The 21,771-nt window shown below is 55.3% G+C and overlaps 1 protein-coding gene across 3 annotated transcripts in view; it reads right to left on the minus strand.

Moving 5' to 3' along the window:
* LOC119952291 (glycerophosphodiester phosphodiesterase domain-containing protein 5-like) overlaps window positions 1-20,490 on the minus strand; it is a 153,740-nt gene extending 133,250 nt beyond the window's left edge. For 2 of the 3 annotated variants that reach the window (XM_038775924.1, XM_038775921.1), the window contains exon 1: window positions 20,256-20,412. The gene's annotated coding sequence lies outside the window, so the exon portion shown is untranslated. Of the gene's footprint in view, window positions 1-20,255 lie in introns of all 3 variants that reach the window. The other variant, XM_038775923.1, reaches the window with a different exon arrangement.
* Window positions 20,491-21,771: the final 1,281 nt, after the last annotated feature.

Below are 21,771 nucleotides of genomic sequence, written 5' to 3' on the forward strand. Positions count from 1 at the left end.
TGTATCTTTATACTGTCCCAAGATTGTAGTCAAGGGTCAATGATCCATCAAAAGGGTAAATGGTGCCCATATAGGTACTGCTGAAATATTTGCACACCAAAAATGATTCTCAAAGCTTCTTTTTCTAGCTGAGCATCATTAATTTCTGCCTTAGTAAGAGTGCGTGAAGCAAATGCTATGGTCGTTCCTCTCGTGAAGGCACAGTGTGCGAGACATTTGCATCAACCCCATAGTGTGAGGCATTGCAAGCTACTTGTAACTTCATTTATGGATTATAATGAACCAACAGCTCTGACTTCAGTAAAGCTTCTTTCACTTCATTATTTGCATTCTTACATTCTTCTGACCAGTGTCATGCCTGTTTGACACATAGCAACGTATGTAAGGGCTTCAATCGTGTTGCTAAACTCAGCACAAATGCACCATAATAATTGATCAATCAATGACCTTAATTGTGTCACATTTTGTAGACATGGCGCTACTAAGAATGCCAACATTTTCTTTGGTTCTTTATGTAAACCGTCTTTGATGATAATACGACTGAGGTAATTTATGGATGACCTTCGATGGCCGAATGTGTCTCCCTTTACATTGGAGTCACAGATCACATGACCTTGGTCCAGAGATTCAATGCTGTGCCTGGTTGGAGGTCGCATACCATTCAACTATGATATAGCTCATAGGCATATCACTCCAACGATGTAAATCCCACCCATTCTGGCGGATCACTTTTTAGAAAATCTTCATATTAAAGTGACACAGCAAGTCTCCCTCTAATATGCACTCCCACAATCTATCCAAAGCATTGGGATCTAACCCTTTCGCATTGGAGACCTCGGGAGAGTGTCGTTCAGTGCTGGTCTCCACAAACGAGAACCAGATGGAAGAGTACTTGTGGGGGACTCCCAGGGGATTGCCATCTGGGAGGGGTGGCAGCCTGGCACTGCTGGTGCCACCTGGGCACCTTTCCACTGCCAGTCTGCACCCTGGGGTGGGCAATAATTGCAATTTGGGGGGGAGGGGGGCTCCGATGGACTTTGGGACGGCTAGGTTAAATACTTATTGCCTTGGCCCACCACAAGGACAACTGCACCTGGGCTATGCTGGCAAATACTTGTACTAATCCACACCTGTGTGAATCCCACAGAGAGGGCTGCAGCATCGTGAATATGCGGAGAATCTGGGGCTGGATTCTCCCCTACCCGGGGGGGCGGGGGGTTCGGAGGGATGGAGTGGCGTGAACCACTCCGGCGTCGGGCCGCCCCAAAGGTGCGGAATCCTCCACACCTTTAGGGGCCAAGCCCTCACCTTTAGGGCTAGGCCCGCGCCGGAGTGGTTGGCACGCCGCCGGCTGGCGGGAAAGGCATTTGGTGCCACGCCAGCTAGGGCCGAAGAGACTCCGCCAGCCGACGGACGTCCGCGCATGCGCGGGAGCGTCAGCGGCTGCTGACATCATCCCCGCGCACACACACGGAGGGGGGGGGGGTCATCTCCGCGTCAGCCATTGGCTGATGCCCGACGCGGAAGGAAAAGAGTGCCTCCATGACACAGGCTCGCCTGCGGATCGGTTGGCACCGATCATGGGCCAGGTCACCGTGGGGGCACCCCCCAGGGCTAGATCACCACGCGCGCCCCCCCCCCCCCCCCAGGACACCGGAGCCCGCCCGCGCCACCTGGTCCCGCCGGTAAATACCTTGTTTAATTCACGCCGGCGGGACCGGCATAACAGCAGCGGGACTTCGGCCCATCGTGGGCCGGAGAGTCACCGGGGGGTGCCCGCCGACAGCCGCGCCGCGTTCACGCCCCCGCCGAATATCCAGTGCCGGAGAATTTGGCGGCCGGCGGGGGCGGGAATCATGCCGGCCCCCGGCGATTCTCCGACCCGGCGGGGGGGGGGGGGGGGGGGGGGGGGGTCGGAGAATCCAGCCCCTGGTGTTCAGCAAATTAGTAGGATGCAAATGTGTTCAATTTGGGTGACACAATGGTGTTCTGGGTGCTCAGGTTTCCTCCTATAGTCCAAAAATGTGCTGGTCAGATGGACTGGCCATGTTAAATTGCCCCTTAGGGTCCAACGGTTAGGGTGAGTTACGGGGTTACCGGGACAGGGTGGGAGAGTGGGTGCTCTTTCGGATAGTTGGCGCAGACTCAATGGGCTGCACTGTATGGATTTGATGATTCTACAAAATGACTAATTTGCATCCTAGCGCTGGCCTGGGCTGCAAATCTCACTGCTGACACTAGCGGACCAGAGCATCGCAATGCTGATCCCGTTTTGTGCCCAACACAAAATTCTCTGTCGCAATGGGAACTCTACAGCCAGTGGCGGGTGGCGGAGAATCCCCCTCCCCCCATGGGTACAAGGTTATCGAGGTTAGGAAATAAATATTCCAGGGTTCACAACAGAATGATAGAGGAGGAGGATTAACCTTCGTAGTAAAAGATGACAAAAGGACGTTAGTGAGAAAGAATCTGGCCTCAGAAGATCATGAAGTTGAATTAATACTGGTGAAAATTAGGAATAGCAGGAATCAGAAAACACTTTTTAAGAGCCTTCTTACCTTATCCTTTCATCTTCAAAGAGTTGCGTATATACACCCCTTTGCATCTCTGTCTCTATATCTCTCCTTTAAAATTGCACCACTTAGTTTATATTGCCGATCATAACTTTTCCTACGCAACATATATCATTTCATATTTCTCTGCATTAAATTTCATCCACCGAGTGTTTGTTCATTTCACCTAGCTAATTGCTACTAAAATGTTTATCACATTTACCAGTTTCATGTAATCTGCAAGCTTCGAAATTGTGGCCAGTATTTTCAATTCGAGGTTAATACATCAAAAAGAGTAGTGGTCCTAACATTGACACCTAAAAATACCACTATATACTTCCCTCCCATCTGAAAAAAACGTTCATAATTACTCTCAGCCTTCTGCTTCTTAGCCAATTTTGTGCCCATGCTGTACATGTCCCTTTAATCCCATGAGCTTTAATTTGTTAATAGATCTATTATTTGGCCAATTATCTAATATTTCCTTTGAAAGTCCAGATACAAAATATTAAGTGCATTACCCTTATCAACCTACTATTATTTCATCAAAGGACTCAGGAATCAGGTTAGTCAAAAACAATTTGCCTTTAACAAATCCGTGCTAATTATATTTAATAGCCGAAACTTTTCCAAGTATCAAATTAATGTTGTCCCAGATTACTGTCTCCAGAAGTCACCTGTTACATGCTCATCTAACGATGCACTGAGCAACAGTAAATTTACAGCATGGGAATAGTAGCATCAAAGAAAAAAAGGACAATAGCAAGGTTAGGCATTGCTAATGCTATTTAATTCTATATTAATGACAGAGATAAAGAGACTAAGAGACTAAAATATCCAATTTTACTGGTGATACAAAACTAGATTAGAATGTAAACTGTGAGACGTGCACAAAAAGGCTGTAAATAAATACAGACAAGTTAGCAGTAAATGAATGGGAAACGTGGTAGCAGATGGAGTACAATGTGGAGAAGTGTGTAGTTATTCACTTTAGTAGTAAGAATGGAAAAAAAAATACTATTAAAGGATGCAAAACCTTGTAATATTGACGTTCAGAGAGATCTGGGTGCACTTATAAAAAGAGCACAAGATTTGCATGCAAGTACAGCAAGCAATTAGGAAGGCAAATGGCATTTTGGATTTTGGAGTACACGAACAAGGAAGCCTTGCTGCAATAGGGCTTTGGTGAGGTCACACCTGGTGTACCATGTGCAGTTCTGGTCTTCATGTCGAAAGAGTAATACTGTAACAAAAACAGAAAATTCTGGATAAACTCAGCAGCTCTGGCTGCACCTGTGGAGAGAGAGGCAGAGTAACGTTTTGAGTTGGTAAGACTTGAAAGCTAAAGAGGGATCGAAATATGATGGATTCTGTAGTTGGAGGTGAGTTGGAGAAGATGTGGTAGAATAGAAGGTCAAGGATAGGTGGGAGATACGGAGAGATTGACATGGACACAAGAGAAAGGGAGTATTCCTGACCTTCTAATGTGCCACAGAATCATATCCTCCACACATTAGAAGTCAGCCCTTGTTGCAAACCCCAAAGTTCTGCCATTTTAACTGCTGTCAGCCACGAGAAACAAATATGTGTAGGCTTTCCCTAACAAGTAAAGTCGCCATAGTCCCAGATGACCAAAGGTTGTTTTTGCCTTTGAGGATCACCACTCTTCAAGCAAGGGGCAAGGTTGAGAAGGTGGGCCATCATAAACCTCAACCCGTACAGGAATTGAACCTGTGCTGTTGAACTTGCTCTGTACTATGAGCCTGCTGTCCAGTCAACGGAGCTAAACTAGCCCCTCCCCAACAAATGGTGCACTGGTTACTTGCTTGATACACTTGTAGACATCCCAGAGCAAAATCCTTCAGATGTTCCTGATAGCAGCCCTTAATAATCCTGAGGCATAAACATTCAGGACAGTGGTAATTTTTACAACCATTGGCATACCATGGCTCCTAGCCCAGCAAATAGGAACTATTATAGACGGGATTCTCCATCCCACCAGTCCCGTTTTCCGGAGCGGCGCATCCCCCCCAGCAGCTGGATCCTCCATTCCCGCAGCCAGCCAATGGGGTTTTCCATTGTGGTCACTCCACGCCGTTGGGAAACCCACGGGCATGGGTGCGCTGCTGGTGAAGCGGAGGATCACACCGACGCAGATATGTGGCTGCAGAAATCAACTGATTGGACAAGCAAAGTCTCTTCAGTTACTCAACAAAGATAACTCTTACTCTGGAGACCCTGCTGGGTGGTTATGGCCTCTGCAAGCAGATTCCCTCGCCTACTGTCTTCTGAGAGATCCAACTGGAGCTTCTCTTGCATGCTAAGAGATCTGCCACCCCTTCTTTAAATGCTACTGCTCTTTGTCCTCCATCTGCGGCACCCAGTACAGTGTAGCTGCAGACTGCCCATAAAATACTTGGACTGCTTATTAAGGATGAGTAATCGAAAGCCAGTTTAAATCATCTTTAAATTATTAAACATTTGCTGTGCATCCAAATCCAAGAAGCCCAGTTATACACAGATGGAACCATTTTGATTGCCTGCAAATGGTTTCCAAACAGTTCAATTTTTTTATCTGAAGTAACAGCATACTCTGCAAATTGGTGTGCGTTCTGTAGTTTTTGTAACAAACTTTCTTGTCGATTTTTGTCCCTTGTGGCGTTCATTGCTCACTGGAGATTTTCTCTTGCAATGAAACTGTAAAGATACGACCTCGACAGCTTCCCACACCCTTACTGCATAAGAATCCAGATTTGTCTTAATTCCTACACCTATCACTCCCTGCAATGTGCTTATGTGAACTGTGCACTGGGAGAGGGGCAGTGGCGGGGAGAGGGGACCAGTGGCGGGGAGAGGGGACCAGCAGCGGGAGGAGGGGCCCAGCAGCGGGAGGAGGGGCAGCAGTGGAGAGAGAGGCAGCAGCGGGGGGAGGGGCGGCAGTGGAGAGAGAGGCAGCAGCGGGGGGAGAGGAGCAGCAGCGGGGGGAGAGGAGCAGCAGCAGGGAGAGAGGAGCAGCAGCGGGGGGAGAGGAGCAGCAGCGGGGGGAGAGGACCAGCAGCGGGGAGAGCGGCAGCAGTGGGGAGAGAGGAGCAGCAGCGGGGGAGAGCGGCAGCAACGGGGAGAGAGGAGTAGCACCGGGGGGAGAGGGGCAGTGGCGGGGAGAGAGGAGCAGCAGCGGGAGGAGGGGCAGCAGTGGGGAGAGAGGAGCAGCAGCAGGGGGAGAGGAGCAGCAGCGGGGAGAGGAGCAGCAGCGGGAGGAGGGGCAGCAGTGGGGAGAGAGGAGCAGCAGCGGGGAGAGAGGAGCAGCAGCGGGGAGAGAGGAGCAGCAGCAGGGGAGAGAGGGGCGGCAGTGAGAGAGAGGAGCAGCGGCGAGGGGAGAGGAGCAGCAGTGGGGAGAGAGGAGCAGCAGCGGGGAGAGAGGAGCAGCAGCGGGGCGAGAGGAGCAGCAGCGGGAGAGAGGGGCAGCAGCGGGGGGAGAGGAGCAGCAGCGGGGAGAGAGGAGCAGCAGCTGGTAGAGAGGAGCAGCAGCGAGGAGAGAGGAGCAGCAGCGGGGAGAGAGGAGCAGCAGCGGGGAGAGAGGAGCAGCAGCGGGAAGAGAGGGCAGCAGCGGGGAGAGAGGAGCAGCAGCAGGGGGAAGAGGAGCAGCAGCGGGGAGAGAGGAGCAGCAGCGGGGAGAGAGGAGCAGCAGCGGGGAGAGAGGAGCAGCAGCGGAGGAGAGAGAGCAGCGGCGAGGGGAGAGGAGCAGCAGTGGGGAGAGGAGTAGCAGCGGGAGGAGTGGAACAGCAGCGGGAGAGAGGGGCAGCAGCGGGAGGAGAGGAGCAGCAGCGGGGAGGAGTGGAACAGCAGCGGGGAGAGAGGGGCAGCAGCTGGGCGAGGGGAGCAGCAGCGGGGAGGGAGGAGCGGCAGAGGGGGGAGAGGAGCAGCAGCGGGGAGAGAGGAGTAGCAGCGGGGAGAGAGGAGCAGCAGCGGGGGAGAGGAGTAGCAGCGGGGAGAGAGGAGCAGCAGCGGGGAGAGAGGCAGCAGCGGGGAGAGGAGCAGCAGCGGGGAGAGAGGAGTAGCAGCGAGGAGAGAGGAGCAGCAGCGGGGAGAGAGGAGCAGCAGCGGGGAGAGAGGAGCAGCAGCTGGTAGAGAGGAGCAGCAGCGAGGAGAGAGGAGCAGCAGCGGGGAGAGAGGAGCAGCAGCGGGCAGAGAGGAGCAGCAGCAGGAGGAGAGGGGCAGCAGCGGGGAGAGAGGAGCAGCAGCGGGAGAGAGGAGCAGCAGCAGGGGAAGAGGAGCAGCAGCGGGGAGAGAGGAGCAGCAGCGGGGAGAGAGGAGCAGCAGCGGGGAGAGAGGAGCAGCAGCGGAGAGAGAGGAGCAGCGGCGAGGGAGAGGAGCAGCAGTGGGGAGAGGAGTAGCAGCGGGAGGAGTGGAACAGCAGCGGGAGAGAGGGGCAGCAGCGGGAGGAGAGGAGCAGCAGCGGGAGGAGTGGAACAGCAGCGGGAGAGAGGGGCAGCAGCTGGGCGAGGGGAGCAGCAGCGGGGAGGGAGGAGCGGCAGAGGGGGGAGAGGGAGCAGCAGCGGGGAGAGAGGAGTAGCAGCGGGGTTGAGAGGAGCAGCAGCGGGGGGAGAGGAGTAGCAGCGGGGAGAGAGGAGCAGCAGCGGGGAGAGGGGCAGCAGCGGGGAGAGGAGCAGCAGCGGGGAGAGAGGAGTAGCAGCGAGGAGAGAGGAGCAGCAGCGGGGGGAGGGGAGCAGCAGCGGGGGGGAGGGGCAGCAGCGGGGAGGGAGGAGCAGCAGCGGGGGGAGGAGAGGAGCAGCAGCGGGGAGAGAGGAGCAGCAGCGGGGAGAGAGGAGCAGCAGCGGGGAGAGAGGAGCAGCAGCGGGGGGAGGGGAGCAGCAGCGGGGGAGGGGCAGCAGCGGGGAGGGAGGAGCAGCAGCGGGGGGGAGAGAGGAGCAGCAGCGGGGGGAGGGGCAGCAGCGGGGAGAGAGGAGCAGCAGCGGGGGGAGAGAGGAGTAGCAGCGGTGAGAGAGGAGCAGCAGCGGGGGAAGGGCCAGCAGCGGGGGGAGAGGAGCAGCAGCGGGGGGAGAGGAGCAGCAGCGGGGAGAGGAGCAGCAGAGGGGGAGAGGAGCAGCAGCGGGGAGAGAGGATCAGCAGCGGGGGGAGAGGAGCAGCAGCGGCGAGAGAGGAGCAGCAGCGGGGAGAGAGGAGCAGCGGCAGGGGGAGAGGAGCAGCAGCGAGGAGAGAGGAGCAGCAGCGGGGGGAGAGATGCAGCAGCGGGGAGAGAGGAGCAGCAGCGGGGGGAGTGGAGCAGTAGCGGCGGGAGAAGGGCAGCAGCAGGCAGAGAGGAGCAGCAGCGAGGAGAGAGGAGCAGCAGCGGAGAGAGCGGAGCAGCAGCGGGGGGAGAGGGGAAGCAGCGGGGAGAGAGGAGCAGCAGCGGGGGGAGAGGAGCAGCAGTGGGGGGAGAGGGGCAGCAGTAGGGAGAGAGGAGCAGCAGCGGGGAGAGAGGAGCAGGAGCGGGGAGAGAGGAGCAGCAGCTGGTAGAGAGGAGCAGCAGCGGGTAGAGTGTGGCAGTAGTGGGGGGAGAGGGGCAGCAGCGGGCAGAGAGGAGCAGCAGCGAGGAGAGATGAGCAGCAGCGGGGGGAGGGGGGCAGCAGCGGGGAGAGAGGACCAACAGCGGGGAGAGAGGAGCAGCAGCGGGGGGCGAGGGGCAGCAGCGGGGAGAGAGGAGCAGCAGCGGGGGGAGGGGAACAGCAGGGGGGAGAGGGGAGCAGCAGCGGGGAGAGAGGAGCAGCAGCGGGGAGAGAGGAGCAGCAGCGAGGAGAGGAGCAGCAGCGGGGAGAGAGGAGCAGCAGCGAGGAGAGGAGCAGCAGCGGGGAGAGAGGAGCAGCAGCGGGGAGAGAGGAGCAGCAGCGGGGGGGAGAGGAGCAGCAGCGGGGGAGAGAGGAGCAGCAGCGTGGGGAGAGGAGCAGCAGCGGGGGGAGAGGAGCAGCAGCGGGAGGAGAGGAGCGGCAGCGGGGAGAAAGGAGCAGCCGCGGGGGGAGAGGAGCGGCAGCGAGGGGAGAGGAGCAGCCGCGGGGTGAGAGGATCAGCAGCGGGGGGAGAGGAGCGGCAGCGGGGGGAGAGGAGAAGCAGCGAGGAGAGAGGAGCAGCAGCGGGGAGAGAGGAGCAGCAGCGGGGATAGAGGAGCAGCCGCGGGGAGAGGGGAGCAGCAGCGAGGAGAGAGGAGCAGCAGCGAGGAGAGGAGCAGCAGCGGGGAGAGAGGAGCAGCCGCGGGGAGAGGGGAGCAGCAGCGAGGAGAGAGGAGCCGCAGCGAGGAGAGGAGCCGCAGGGGGGGAGAGGAGCAGCAGCGGGGAGAGAGGAGCAGCAGCGGGGAGAGAGGAGCAGCAGATGGGGAGAGGAGGAGCAGCGGGGGACGAGAGGGAGCAGCAACGGGGGGAGAGGAGTAGCAGCGGGGAGAGAGGAGCAGCAGCGTGGGGAGAGGAGCAGCAGCGGGGAGGAGAGGAGCGGCAGCGGGGAGAAGGGAGCAGCCGCGGGGGGAGAGGAGCGGCAGCGAGGGGAGAGGAGCAGCAGCGGGACAAGGGGAGCAGCAGCGGGTAGAGGAGCGGCAGCGGGTGGAGAGGAGCAGCCGCGGGGTGAGAGGATCAGCAGCGGGGGGAGAGGAGCGGCAGCGGGGGGAGAGGAGAAGCAGCGAGGAGAGAGGAGCAGCAGCGGGGATAGAGGAGCAGCCGCGGGGAGAGAGGAGCAGCAGCGGGGGGAGAGAGGATCAGCAGCGGGGGGAGAGGAGTGGCAGCGGGGGGAGTGGAGCGGCAGAGGGTAGAGGAGCAGCAGCAGGGAGAGGGGAGCAGCAGCGGGGGGAGGTGCAGCAGCGGGGAGAGAGGAGCAGCAGCGGGGGGAGAGAGGAGTAGCAGCGGGTAGAGAGGGGCCACAGCGGGGAGAGAGGTGCAGCAGCGAGGAGAGAGGAGCAGCAGCGGGGAGAGAGGAGCAGCCGCAGGGAGAGAGGATCAGCAGCGGGGAGAGAGGAGCAGCAGCGGGAAGAGAGGAGCAGCAGCGGGGGGGAGAGGAGCAGCAGCGGGGGGAGTGGAGCAGCAGCGGGGGGAGAGAGGAGGAGCAGCGGGGAGAAAGGAGCAGCAGCGGAGAGAGAGGAGCAGCAGCGGGGAGAGAGGAGCAGCAGTGGGGAGAGAGGAGCAGGAGCGGGGGGAGAGGAGCAGCAGCGGGGGAGAGGAGCAGCAGCGGGGAGAGAGGAGCAGCAGCGGGGAGAGAGGAGTAGCAGCGAGGAGAGAGGAGCAGCAGCGGGGAGGGAGGAGCAGCAGCGGGGAGAGAGGAGTAGCAGCGGGGGGAGAGGAGCAGCAGTGGGGAGAGGAGCAGCAGCGGGGAGAGGAGCAGCAGCGGGGGAGAGAGGAGGAGCAGCTGGGAGAGAGGAGCAGCAACGGAGAGAGAGGAGCAGCAGTGGGGGGAGAGGAGCAGCAACCGCGAGAGAGGAGCAGCAGCGGGGGGAGAGGAGCAGCAGCGGGGGGAAGAGGAGCAGCAGTGGCAAGAGAGGAACAGCAGCGGGGGGAGAGTGGCAGCAGCGGGGGAGAGGGGCAGCAGCGGGGGAGAGGGGCAGCAGAGGGGTACGAGGAGCAGCAGAGGGGTGTGAGGGGCAACATTGGGGTGTGCGGATTGGCAGAGAGGTTAAGGGAGTAGGAGAGGGGAGTGTGGGGCAGTACAATCAGGGTCAAGATTGCAAGGCCCGAATGGGAGGGGAAATGAAAATGACATCACCTTTAACTGTGGCGTCACTGACAGGCAGATGATCGGAGTGTGGTAGTACGACTAGGGGTTTTACGGTACCTGGGAGTGTGAGCTGCCATTGGTGCAGAGGGCTCGCTGCCCATTGGCCCAAGTATCGTGTTCTCTGTATTCTCATCGGTCGAGAGGAAGGTAGCTCCGCCTTCTAGGCGGGGTATAAGAACCCGTGTATCCCAGCAGCCAGGCCATTTATGTACTCCTGCTGCTGGGCTCACTTCTTGCTGATTAAAACCTTTCGATTCGGACGTCACCTACGATTCGTGTCCATTGATTGTGCATCAATTTAATCAGCAAGATTTTTAAAGGATGGAACTCCGCATCAAGCCGGAGTGTCTTCGATTCAGCCCTCATGCAGCAAATGCTACAGCCACCTTTAAGCACTGGCTGGCTTGCTTCAATAGTTACCTTAGCACGGCGGAAAACGTCCCGACGAAGGAGCAGATACTGCACATCCTCCACTCGTGCGTCGGCACCGCCACATACACGCTCATAGAGGACACGACAGACTACGACGCGGCTATGGACTTGCTCAAAGGACATTTCATACGTCCGGTAAACCAAATCTACGCTCGGCACTTACTAGCCACAAGGCAGCAGATTCCTGGTGAGTCACTGGATGATTTTTACCGTGCTCTCCTCGTGCTGGGGAGGAACTGCGGCTGCCTACAGGTATCTGCTGCTGAGCATACTGAACTCCTAATCCGAGACGCCTTCGTTGCAGGTATGCAGTCCTCACAGATCCGCCAGAGACTGTTGGGAAGAGAAACCTTGAGCCTCACGGAGGCACGGGCCCTCGCCACCTCCCTAGATGTCGCGAACCGAAACGCACGCTCGTACGCCCCCGACCGCGCGGCGGCCCCCTGGGCAGCGTGGAACTCGACATCTTTCTCCACCGCGGACTCGGACTACCCCCAGGCCTGCGCCGCAGGGCGTCCCGAAAAACCCACGGGGCCCCGTTGCTATTTTTGCGGCCAGGCAAAGCACCCCCGACAACGTTGCCCAGCCCGTTCCGCAACCTGCAAGGGCTGCGGGAAGAAAGGCCACTTTGTGGCCATCTGCCAGGCATAGGCAGTCCCAGGCAGCGACCGCGGGATTCCCCCTTCTCTCTCTTCAGGGGCCCTGTGCAGCCCGCGGACCTCGTTGCCCCCATCCCCCAACGCCACGTGTGATCTCCGGGGGCCGCCATTTCATGCCCCAGATGTCACGTGCGACCCCTGGGCGCCGCCATTTTGTACCTCCGACACCATATGTGGGGAACGGGTGCCGCCATTTTGTCCACCCCCCACCATGTGCGACCAACGGGATTCGCCATCTTGGGTCGGCTCCGAGGACCCCGCGGGTGACTACTCCCTGCCTGATGAAGACTATCTGCCACAACTCGCTTCAGTCACGCTGGATCAGTCTTGTCCCCGCACCCTCGCTACAGCAACAACGAAGATTTTACTCAATGGCCACGAGATGAACTGCCTGCTGGACTCCTGGAGCACGGAGAGTTTCGTCCACCCCACCACGGTAAGATGTGTGCTCTCCCTGTCTACCCGGTTAAGCAAAAAATCACCCTAGCCTCCGGCTCTCACTCAGTACAGATCACGGGGTGCTGCATAGCGGACCTCACAGTCTAGGGGAGGGAGTTAAAAAACTACAGGCTATACGTCCTCCCTCACCTCTGCGCGGCAGCACTCCTGGGGTTAGACTTCCAGTGTAACCTCCAGAGCCTAACATTTAAATTTGGCGGCCCTATGCCTCCCCTCACTGTCTGCAGCCTCACGACCCTCAAGGTCGATCCCCCGTCCTTGTTTGCAAACCTCACCCCGGATTGCAAACCTGTCGCCACCAGGAGTCGACGGTACAGTGCCCAGGACCGGACCTTCATCAGGTCCGAGGTCCAACGGCTTCTGAAGGAAGGGGTCATCGAGGCAAGCAAAATCCCCTGGCGAGCACAAGTTCTGGTGGTAAAGACCGGGGAGAAGAATAGGATGGTCATAGACTACAGTCAGACCATCAATAGGTTTACGCAGCTGGACGGGTACCCTCTCCCCCGTATATCCGACCTGGTCAACAGGATCGTGCCGTACAAGGTCTTCTCCACGGTGGACCTCAAGTCCGCCTACCACCAGCTCCCGAACCGTGCGAGAGATCGCAAGTACACTGCGTTTGAAGCGGACAGGAGGCTCTACCACTTTTTAAGGGTTCCCTCGGTGTCACAAACGGGGTCTCGGTCTTCCAAAGGGAGATGGACCGAATGGTTGACCGATACGGTTTACGGGCAACCTTCCCGTACCTCGATAATGTCACCATCTGTGGCTACGATCAGCAGGACCACGACACCAATCTCCGTAAATTCCTCCAAACCGCAAAACTCCTGAACCTGACCTACAACAAGGACAAATGCATGTTTAGCACCGACTGTCTAGCCATCCTCGGCTACGTAGTGCGTAATGGAGTGATAGGCCCCGACCCGGAATGCATGCGCCCCCTGATGGAGCTCCCCCTCCCCCACTCCCCCAAAGCCCTCAAGCGCTGTCTTGGTTTTTTTTCATATTACGCCCAGTGGGTCCCCAATTACGCCCGACAAAGCCCGTCCCCTCATCCAATCAGCCACGTTCCCCCTGTTGATGGAAGCCCGCCAGGCCTTTAGCCGCATCAAAGCAGATATTGCAAACACCACGATGCGCGCTATCGATGTGTCCCTCCCCTTCCAGTTCGAGAGCGACGCGTCTGATGTAACTCTGGCAGCCACCCTCAACCAAGCGGGCAGACCCGTGGCCTTCTTCTCCCGTACCCTCCATGCTTCCGAAATCCGCCACTCCTCGGTCGAGAAGGAAGCACAGGCCATAGTTGAAGCTGTGCGACACTGGAGGCACTATCTGGCCGGCAGGAGTTTCACCCTCCTCACAGACCAGCGGTCAGTGGCCTTCATGTTCGATAATGCACAGAGGGGCAAGATAAAGAACGACAAGATCTTGTGGTGGAGGATCGAATTGTCCATCTACAATTACGACATCTTGTTTCGTCCTGGGAAGCTAAACAAGCCTCCTGATGCCCTGTACCACGGACCTGTGCCAACGCACAAGTGGACATCCTTCAAACCCTCCACGCGGACCTCTGCCACCCGGGGGTCACCCGCTTCTTTCACTTTATAAAGACCCGCAACCTGCCCTACTCCATCGAGGAGGTCAGGACAGTCACTAAGGACTGCCACACCTGCACGGAGCGCAAGCCGCACTTCTACCGCCCTGAAAAAGTGCATCTGATAAAGGCTTCCTGCCCCTTTGAACGCCTCAGCATGGACTTCAAAGGTCCCCTCCCCTCTACCAACCGCAACACGTACTTCCTCAACGTGATTGACGAGTACTCCCGCTTCCCCTTCGCCATCCCCTGCCGGGGCCCGGACATGACCACACCCACCATCACTAAAGTCCTTCACACCATTTTCTCCCTGTTCGGATTCCCCGCTTACATTCACAGCGATAGGGGGTCCTCCTTTATGAGTGACGAACTGCGTCAATTCCTGCTCAGCAGGGGCATTGCCTCAGGCAGGACGACCAGTTACAACCCCCGGGGTAACACAACGGTCGAGAGGGAGAATGGTACAGTCTGGAAGAACGTCCTGCTGGCCCTACAGTCCAGAAATCTCACAGTCTCCCGCTGGCAAGAGGTCCTCCCAGACGCCCTCCACTCAATCCGGTCACTTCTTTGCACATCCACTAATCAAATGCCTCACGACCGCCTTCTTGTTTTCCCCAGGAAGTTTTCCTCAGGGACCCCGCTCCCGACCTGGCTGGCTACCCCTGGGCCCATCCTGCTCCGGAAACACGTGCGGGTGCACAAGTCGGACCTGTTGGTCGAGAGGGTCCAGCTGCTCCACGCAAACCGCAGTACGCGTATGTGGAATATCCCGACGGCCGACAGGACACGGTCTCCCTACGGGACCTGGCACCTGCCGGATCCCCGCCATCGCCCCCGGCGCCAGCCTCTCCAACTCCCCCCCCCCCCCCCCCCCCCCCCCCAACCGCAACTGCTTCCGGCAGGCGCTCCCCTCCCTGGCCCGCCGACACCCTTACCCGCGCTGCCTAGAGGACCGGACGCCCCTTCCCTGGCCCAGCCCTCGCCAGCTCCGCCTAGGGGTACGGATGCAGCCACAAGGACCGGATCATCGCTCCCGGAGTCATGGACGCCCCCAACTCCAACATCTCCAGCGAAGCTCCGCAGGTCGCAGAGGACGTCCAAGGCCCCCGATCGGCTGATCGTGTCTATGTGAACTTTTGATGGATCCTTTTTCCTCTCAAACCTGTATATGGTTACTGTGTTCTGACACGACCTTGTACATAGTTTTCGGGACAGTGGGCAGCCACCGTTGGAGAGGTATGATCTGACATCACTAGTCATACTACCAGTCTCTTACCCACTCGCAAGGGATACCCCCCCCCCCCCTCTCCATGTCCTCATCTCCCGTAAACACGCTCCCCCCCACCCCCCCGGTTCCTTTCTCAACAAGGGGTGAATGTGGTAGTATGACTAGGGGTATTACGGTACCTGGGAGTGTGAGCAGCCATTGGTGCAGAGGGCTTGCTGCCCATTGGCTCAAGTATTGTGTTCTCTGTATTCTCGTTGGTCGAGAGGAAGGTAGCTCCGCCTACGAGGCGAGGTATAAGAACCCGTGTTCCCCAGCAGCTGGGCCATTTCTGTACTCCTGCTGCTGGGCCCACTTCTTGCTGATTAAAGCCTTTCGATTCGGACTACACCTACGTTTCATGTCCATTGATTGTGCATCACAGAGGATGAGTGTGAGTTACTCCCTATCCTACAGTAAAGCTTTTTCTCCAGTCACCTCAGATTTCCCTGCCACTGGGTGAAGGTCTTGGTCCACTGGGATCATGTGGTGTTTTGTGTGCAATCCAGACACAGGCATCTTCCACCCCAGCACCACCCCATCCACCTACCCAAATGGATTTCTGGACGTGGAACATCAGGGCCCTTCTGGACAACACCAACAGCAACAGACCTGAACGTTGCACTACCATCATAGCCCGGGAACTCCGACACCACAATATTGACATTGCTGCACTTAGCGAGACACGACCGGCAGGAGAAGGCCAGCTTAAAGAACAAAGTGTTAGATATTCCTTCTTCTTGAAAGGCAACCCAGAAGAAGAAAGCCATCTCTATGTGTTCGGCTTCACTGTATAAAATGAATTGGTCAGACGTCTCATTGAACCTCCTTGCAGGGTGAGTGAATGACTCATAACCCTACGGCTCACTCTGGCCCAGAAACAGCACATTACAGCTGTCAGTGCCTGCACCCCAACTCTAGATGCAACAGACTAGACTAACGAGGCTCGACCAAACGCTGTCCCGCATCAAGATGATTCTCCTCGGTGACTTCAATGCTCGAGTCAGGAAGGACGGAAAGCTTTGGAGGGGCGTGTTAGGCAGGGAAGGCGTGGGGAAAACTGTCCTTCTCCTGATAAAATTTTCAGAACATGACCTGGTCATCATGAACACCTTGTTCAGAGAGACAAGCATGAAGACCTCATGGCAACACCCCTTGCTTCAAGTACTGGCACCTAACAGACTATATCATCGTCTGAGCAAGGGACCGCAAAGACGTCTTTATCACCCGCACCACAGCCGGAGCCGACGACTGCTGGACTGACCACCGACTAATCCGTTCTACCATCTCCATCACCCTGGTCCCAAACTAGCACCGGCAGGAAAAACTCTGCCGCAGGAGATTCAATGTCGCTGGACTCAAAGGCCCCCGAGAAGAAAGAGTTACTCAGCCGGCACCTCACAGGTAACCTGGCGACAACCAACGAGCCAGAGCCGCAGAATACCCACAGCGCCTGGTCCGCCTTAAAACCAGCACAGTCAGCACCTGTGAGGAGAACCTCGGGCTCTCGACCAGGAAACACCAAAACTGCTTCGACGATAACAATCAGGAGGTCCAGGATCTCCTTGAAAGCAATCGCAAGGCTTTCCTCAACTGGCATATCCATTAAAACATGAATGAGAGGAAACAGACAACTGAAGGCCGAGGTGCAAGAAAGAACTCGCGACCTAAAGAACAGCTGGTGCATGGGAAGAGCGCAGGAGACTCAGCAATTCGCCAACAACCACGATGTATGCAGCTTCTTCACAATCAAAACCATCTATTGTCCGAGTACCGAGGAACCCACCCCCATTGAGGGTTAAAATGGAGAGGCGCTCATCAAAGACAGAGAGAGACAGTCAACACCTGCCGGACACAACACTTCGAGGACCTCCTCAACCAAGACACAGCCTTCGGTGCAAGTTCACTCGACACCATCCCATAACATGCAACCACCACCATCTCAGTGCAACCCCAGCTCGCTGTGAGGTCGAAAAAGGCCATCTGATAGCTGGAAAACAACAAAGTCTTTGGTGCAGATATAATCTCCTCAGAAGTATTAAAATATGGTGGAGAGGCACTTTTGACAAGAATCCACAACCTTTGACTTAAAGGAAGAGAGCATGCGGGGTGATCTCAGAGATGCCTTAATTGTGACCACCATCAAGATAGGAGACAGTTCCGACTGCGGAAATTACAGAGGGATTTCCCTACTCTGCACCACGGGAAAAGTCATCGTGAGACTCCTCCTCAACTGCCTCCTCCTGGTGACTGAAGTGCTCCTCTCTGAGTCTCAGTGTGGCTTCCGCCCTTCAAGAGTCTCAATGGGCATGACCTTCAGTGTGCGGCAAATCCAGGAAAAGTGCAGGGAGCAGCATCAACCTCTGTACATGGCCTTCTTTTTTCTCGCAAAGGCTTTCGACTCTGTAAACTGTCATAATATACATCCATGTATATAATGGAGTGCAGACAGACAGCGATTGACACACAGGATGACCAGTAAGCACACAGAACACAGCAGCCAATCACCGGACAGGACACGACCATTATAAAGCCAGAGGACACCAGTTTTCCCGCTCTCTCGGGATCCAGCCTCTGAGACAGTCAGAGCTCGTGAGCATAGCCAGTACAAACAACATGTGGTCAGTAAGTCTGGTCAGGCTAGCCTCAGGTCTCCAGTCAAGTCAGCATAGTGTCAACCCACAGTTGAACATGTAAAATAGTTAGATGTTAAATAAATAAAAGGGGCAGCACGGTAGCATTGTGGATAGCACAATCGCTTCACAGCTCCAGGGCCCCAGGTTCGATTCCGGCTTGGGTCACTGTCTGTGCGGAGTCTGCACATCCTCCCCGTATGTGCGTGGGTTTCCTCCGGGTGCTCCAGTTTCCTCCCACAGTCCAAAGATGTGCAGGTTAGGTGGATTGGCCATGATAAATTGCCCTTAGTGTCCACAATTGCCCTTAGTGTTGGGTGGGGTTACTGGGTTATGGGGATAGGGTGGAGTTGTTGACCTTGGGTAGGGTGCTCTTTCCAAGAGCCGGTGCAGACTCGATGGGCTGAATGGCCTCCTTCTGCACTGTAAATTCTATGATTCTATGAAAATCGTGTTGCATCTCATCAAGTGTTGGAAGTCTGTCTCTCGCTACACTGCATCAAACGCAGTCCACATAGACCCAGCTTACCCAACACATCATAAACCATGAGGGACTGTGGACCATCCTCCTCAGATTCGGCTGCCCGCAGAAATTTGTCACCATTCTCCGCCTGCTCCATGATGACATGCACGTTGTGATCCTCACCAACAGAAAAACCACAGTCCCAACATGTATGTGAACTGGGGGTCAAACACGGCTGCGTCTTCGCACCAATGCTTTTCTCCATCTTCCTCGCAGCAACACCCCGTCACGCTGAAGCTCCCCACTGGAGAGGAGCTAACCTACCGGACTAAACTGTTGAACCTCCAACGCCTCCAGGCCAGAACCAAGATCACCCAACCTCTGTCATCGAACTGCAGTATGCAGACGACGCTTGTGTGTGCGCACATTCAGAGGCCGAGCTACAAACCATCATCCACACGTTCACCGAGACATATTAGAGAATGGGCCTCAGACTAAACATCCAGTAACCAAAGCTTTTCTACCAGCCTGCTGCTACCACACAAAACTGTCCCCTGATCATCAAGATCCACGGTGATCCCTTGGACAATGTGGATCATTTCCCATACCTTGGGAGCCTCCTCTTTGTGCAAGCAGACATTGACGCTGAAATCCAGCATCGACTCTAATGCGCCAGGGCAGTTTTCGGACGCCTGAGGAATAAAGGGTGGGATTCTCCGCAAAGGTTGACAGCGGCCGGTGCGAAGGGAAAGAGTGCCCCCACGGCACAGGCCCGCCTGCGGATCGGTGGGCTCCGATCGAGGGCCAGGCCACCGTGGGGGCACCCCCCCGGGGCCAGATCCCCTGCGCCCCCCCCAAGGATTCTGCAGGCCATCCGTGGAGCCAGGTCCCGCCAGTAAGGACCTGTTGTGATTGACGCTGGCGGGATCCGCCGAAAGCGAGCTGCCACTCGGCCCATCGTGGGCCGGAGAATCACCGGGGGGGGGGGGGGGGGGGGAGAGCTGCAAGTGGCCGCCGACCGGCGCGGTGCAATTCCCACCCCCACCAAAACCCGGCGCAGGAGAATTTGGCAGCTGGCGGAGGCGGGATTCACGCCCCCCCCCCAGCGATTCTCCAGGAGTCGGAGAATCCCGCCCATTGTGTTCGAAGACTGAGACTAAGCTCATAGTCTACAGAGCAGCTGTGGGCCCCGCCTGCATGTCTGCATCAGAAACATGGACAATGTACAGCAGGCACTTCAAATCCTTGGAGAGATATCACCAACGCTGCCTCCGCAAAATACTGCAAATCCACTGACACAATAGGCATACCAATATGAACGTCCTCTCCCAGGCCAATATCCCCAGTATTGAGACACTGGTCACGCTTGACCAGATGGGCGGGCCACATTGCCCACATACCCGACACATGATTCCCGGAACATGTGCTCTACTCCAAGCTCTGCAATGGCAAGCGATCACTTGGAGGGCAGATGAAATGGTACAAGGACACTCTGAAAGCCTCTATAAATAAATGCTACATCCCCATTGACACGGGGGAATCACATACTTTAGAACAGAAACTGGAGAAGAAGCAAAGGCGCCAATCACCTCAAGCGTCGTAGGGTGGAGCACGCATCCCACCCACCTCATGAAACACCACCTGCCAAACCTGTGGCAGAATCTGCAGATCCAGGATTGGACTATTCAGTCACCGCAGAACCCATCTCTCCGGAGTGGGAGCAAGTCATCCTCGGCCCTGAGGGACTGTCCAAGAGAAGAGAGAGAAAACTTTGGGACCATGGAACCGCGCTTTGTACCTTTGTTTAACTACATGTTTATTTCCACGGCTATCCCTGTGTTAATCTACACACTGCCGCCCGTGGCTTAGCCCTTCCAGCCCAGAGCCGGGTTTGTACAGATTCCTTACAATGCTGCTGATCTGTTTACTGGATCCAGCTTGTTAAAATTGTCAAGCTTTCGCTTACATCTTTAGTCTATGCTTTCTACTTCCAGTCTTCGATAACATCCAAAGATGAATCCACCACAGGCAAATCCATTGTGAAAAAAGAAAATCAGGAGGTTTCTATAATGGGCAGCGAATCTGCAAAGTCAATTTTACGCTCCAATAGTAAGTTGGCAATCCTAAAAAATCCATCTCACTCATTGGTAGCATTTACAGTACTAACTTCCCTTGACTCTCCTTGTGCTCGACATGTACACAAACTGACAGACATGCACAGACCATTTCAGTATCAGTAGTAAAGCATGCCCTTTATGTAGAATACAAAGTACATCTGCAGGGATTGACAAATGCACTCAGCACTACCAGTTGGAACTGAGTCATTGCTACTTAGCAGGGTTGCACATGCATAGCAGCTGACAGTGAAACACACAGAGGCAATGCCAGATGTAAGTGAGTTGCTATAAACAACAATAATAATGAAAAATACAAGCAAGAGGCATACGTACCGGGCTGAGTAGGATTTATTCCAAATCATCAACACCACCAAGAGAAACTCACTCAGGGTCTTAAAATGACACAGAAAGTCCTGACCAGTGCAGAGCAAACCCTCCAATTAGAAACAGAACTTCAAAGTTTAGAACTTGCCTGTTTACTCAGTAGATGTGAATCACGGAATTTTCCAAATTAATCCACAAGATCGACCCTCCTTCCTCTTGTGCTATGAATGGATTAACGTTTGAGGACGGACCCAATTGTTGAAACAGTGCCAGTACTGAAAGAACATTCCTGCACTAACCCTTTCACTACCACAACCCTGTGAACCAGCTGCTCCCATGGGGTGTTAAAATGGACAGTAAGTTAATGGGTCACTTTACAAAGGAGCTATATGGAAATCAAGGCCTAGATATTCGATCACAGATATGCAGGGGGAGGGGGGTGGGGGTCAAATTGATGCTGGAAACCAGTTATACTATTGTTGATGCACCTCCAATGCCACCCTTGCTACTTATTGGTTTTGTGCCTGTTTGGGAGAGGACAAGAAATCAAGTGTCACTGATGTCTATGGCATGCCAAGGTTGAGGGAATTAGTTATATAGTGATACTAGAGAAGTTAGGATTGATCTCCTTAGAGCAGAGAAGCAGAAGGGGAGCTGTTATAGAGATGTACAAAATTATGAAGGGTTTTGATGGACTAAGTAAGGAGAAACTGTTTTCACTACCAGATAGGATATCAGTTAGAGGGCACAGATTTATGAAAATTGGCAAAAGAATGAGGGGGAAGAGAGGAACCTTGTTTTAATCCAGTGGGCATGATGGTGGTGGCAATAGCAGGAAGATTGCCCCACTGGTTTAGCTTTAACATAAATTGAATAACTTGACCAGGCTGGGAAGGCAGGACTCCGAACACCAATCCCATGCCACTCTTTTCATAATCCTGCATTTAGAACCTGAGGTTTCAATGTTCCCAACCTTGCCCTCTCCTGTGTACTCGCATTTACTACAACACACAACCCTCTGTTCCTGACGCCACATTTTGCCCCTCCTGCCGTCTTCACTGGTACTGCCCTTACCTCATCAGACTTCTGCTACTTCTCACATACTATGTTCAAACTTGACACACTCATCCTCAAACTGTCTCCCTATTTTCACATTTCTCCCTTCTGCTAAACAATAGCCAGGAGGAGGCAGATCTTCCATTCTCCATATCCGAGATGTCGTTTTGGAGATTGTGGACATGGGTTGTGTCAGGGACAAGGCTGGAGGATACATTCTGCAGGGTTTTGGCCACCTTTTGCTTTGCCCCTTTTTGCTAGTGTCTCACCCTCACATGCTAAGCATGAACATGTGCAGCTGTTTCTAGCAGACACGTATCTTTGTGTATTCATACTTCACAGATACCTAAAACTGGATCCTTCCCTTTCAGATCAACAAAATATGGAATGCTCTGATGAGGGGCTGATAAAGAAAGCTTTGTAGAACATGGAGAGCATAGATGAGATCTCAAGGGTGCAGTCACCATTC

Source organism: Scyliorhinus canicula, chromosome 17 (assembly GCF_902713615.1).
Source record: "Scyliorhinus canicula chromosome 17, sScyCan1.1, whole genome shotgun sequence".
NCBI lineage: Eukaryota > Metazoa > Chordata > Chondrichthyes > Carcharhiniformes > Scyliorhinidae > Scyliorhinus > Scyliorhinus canicula.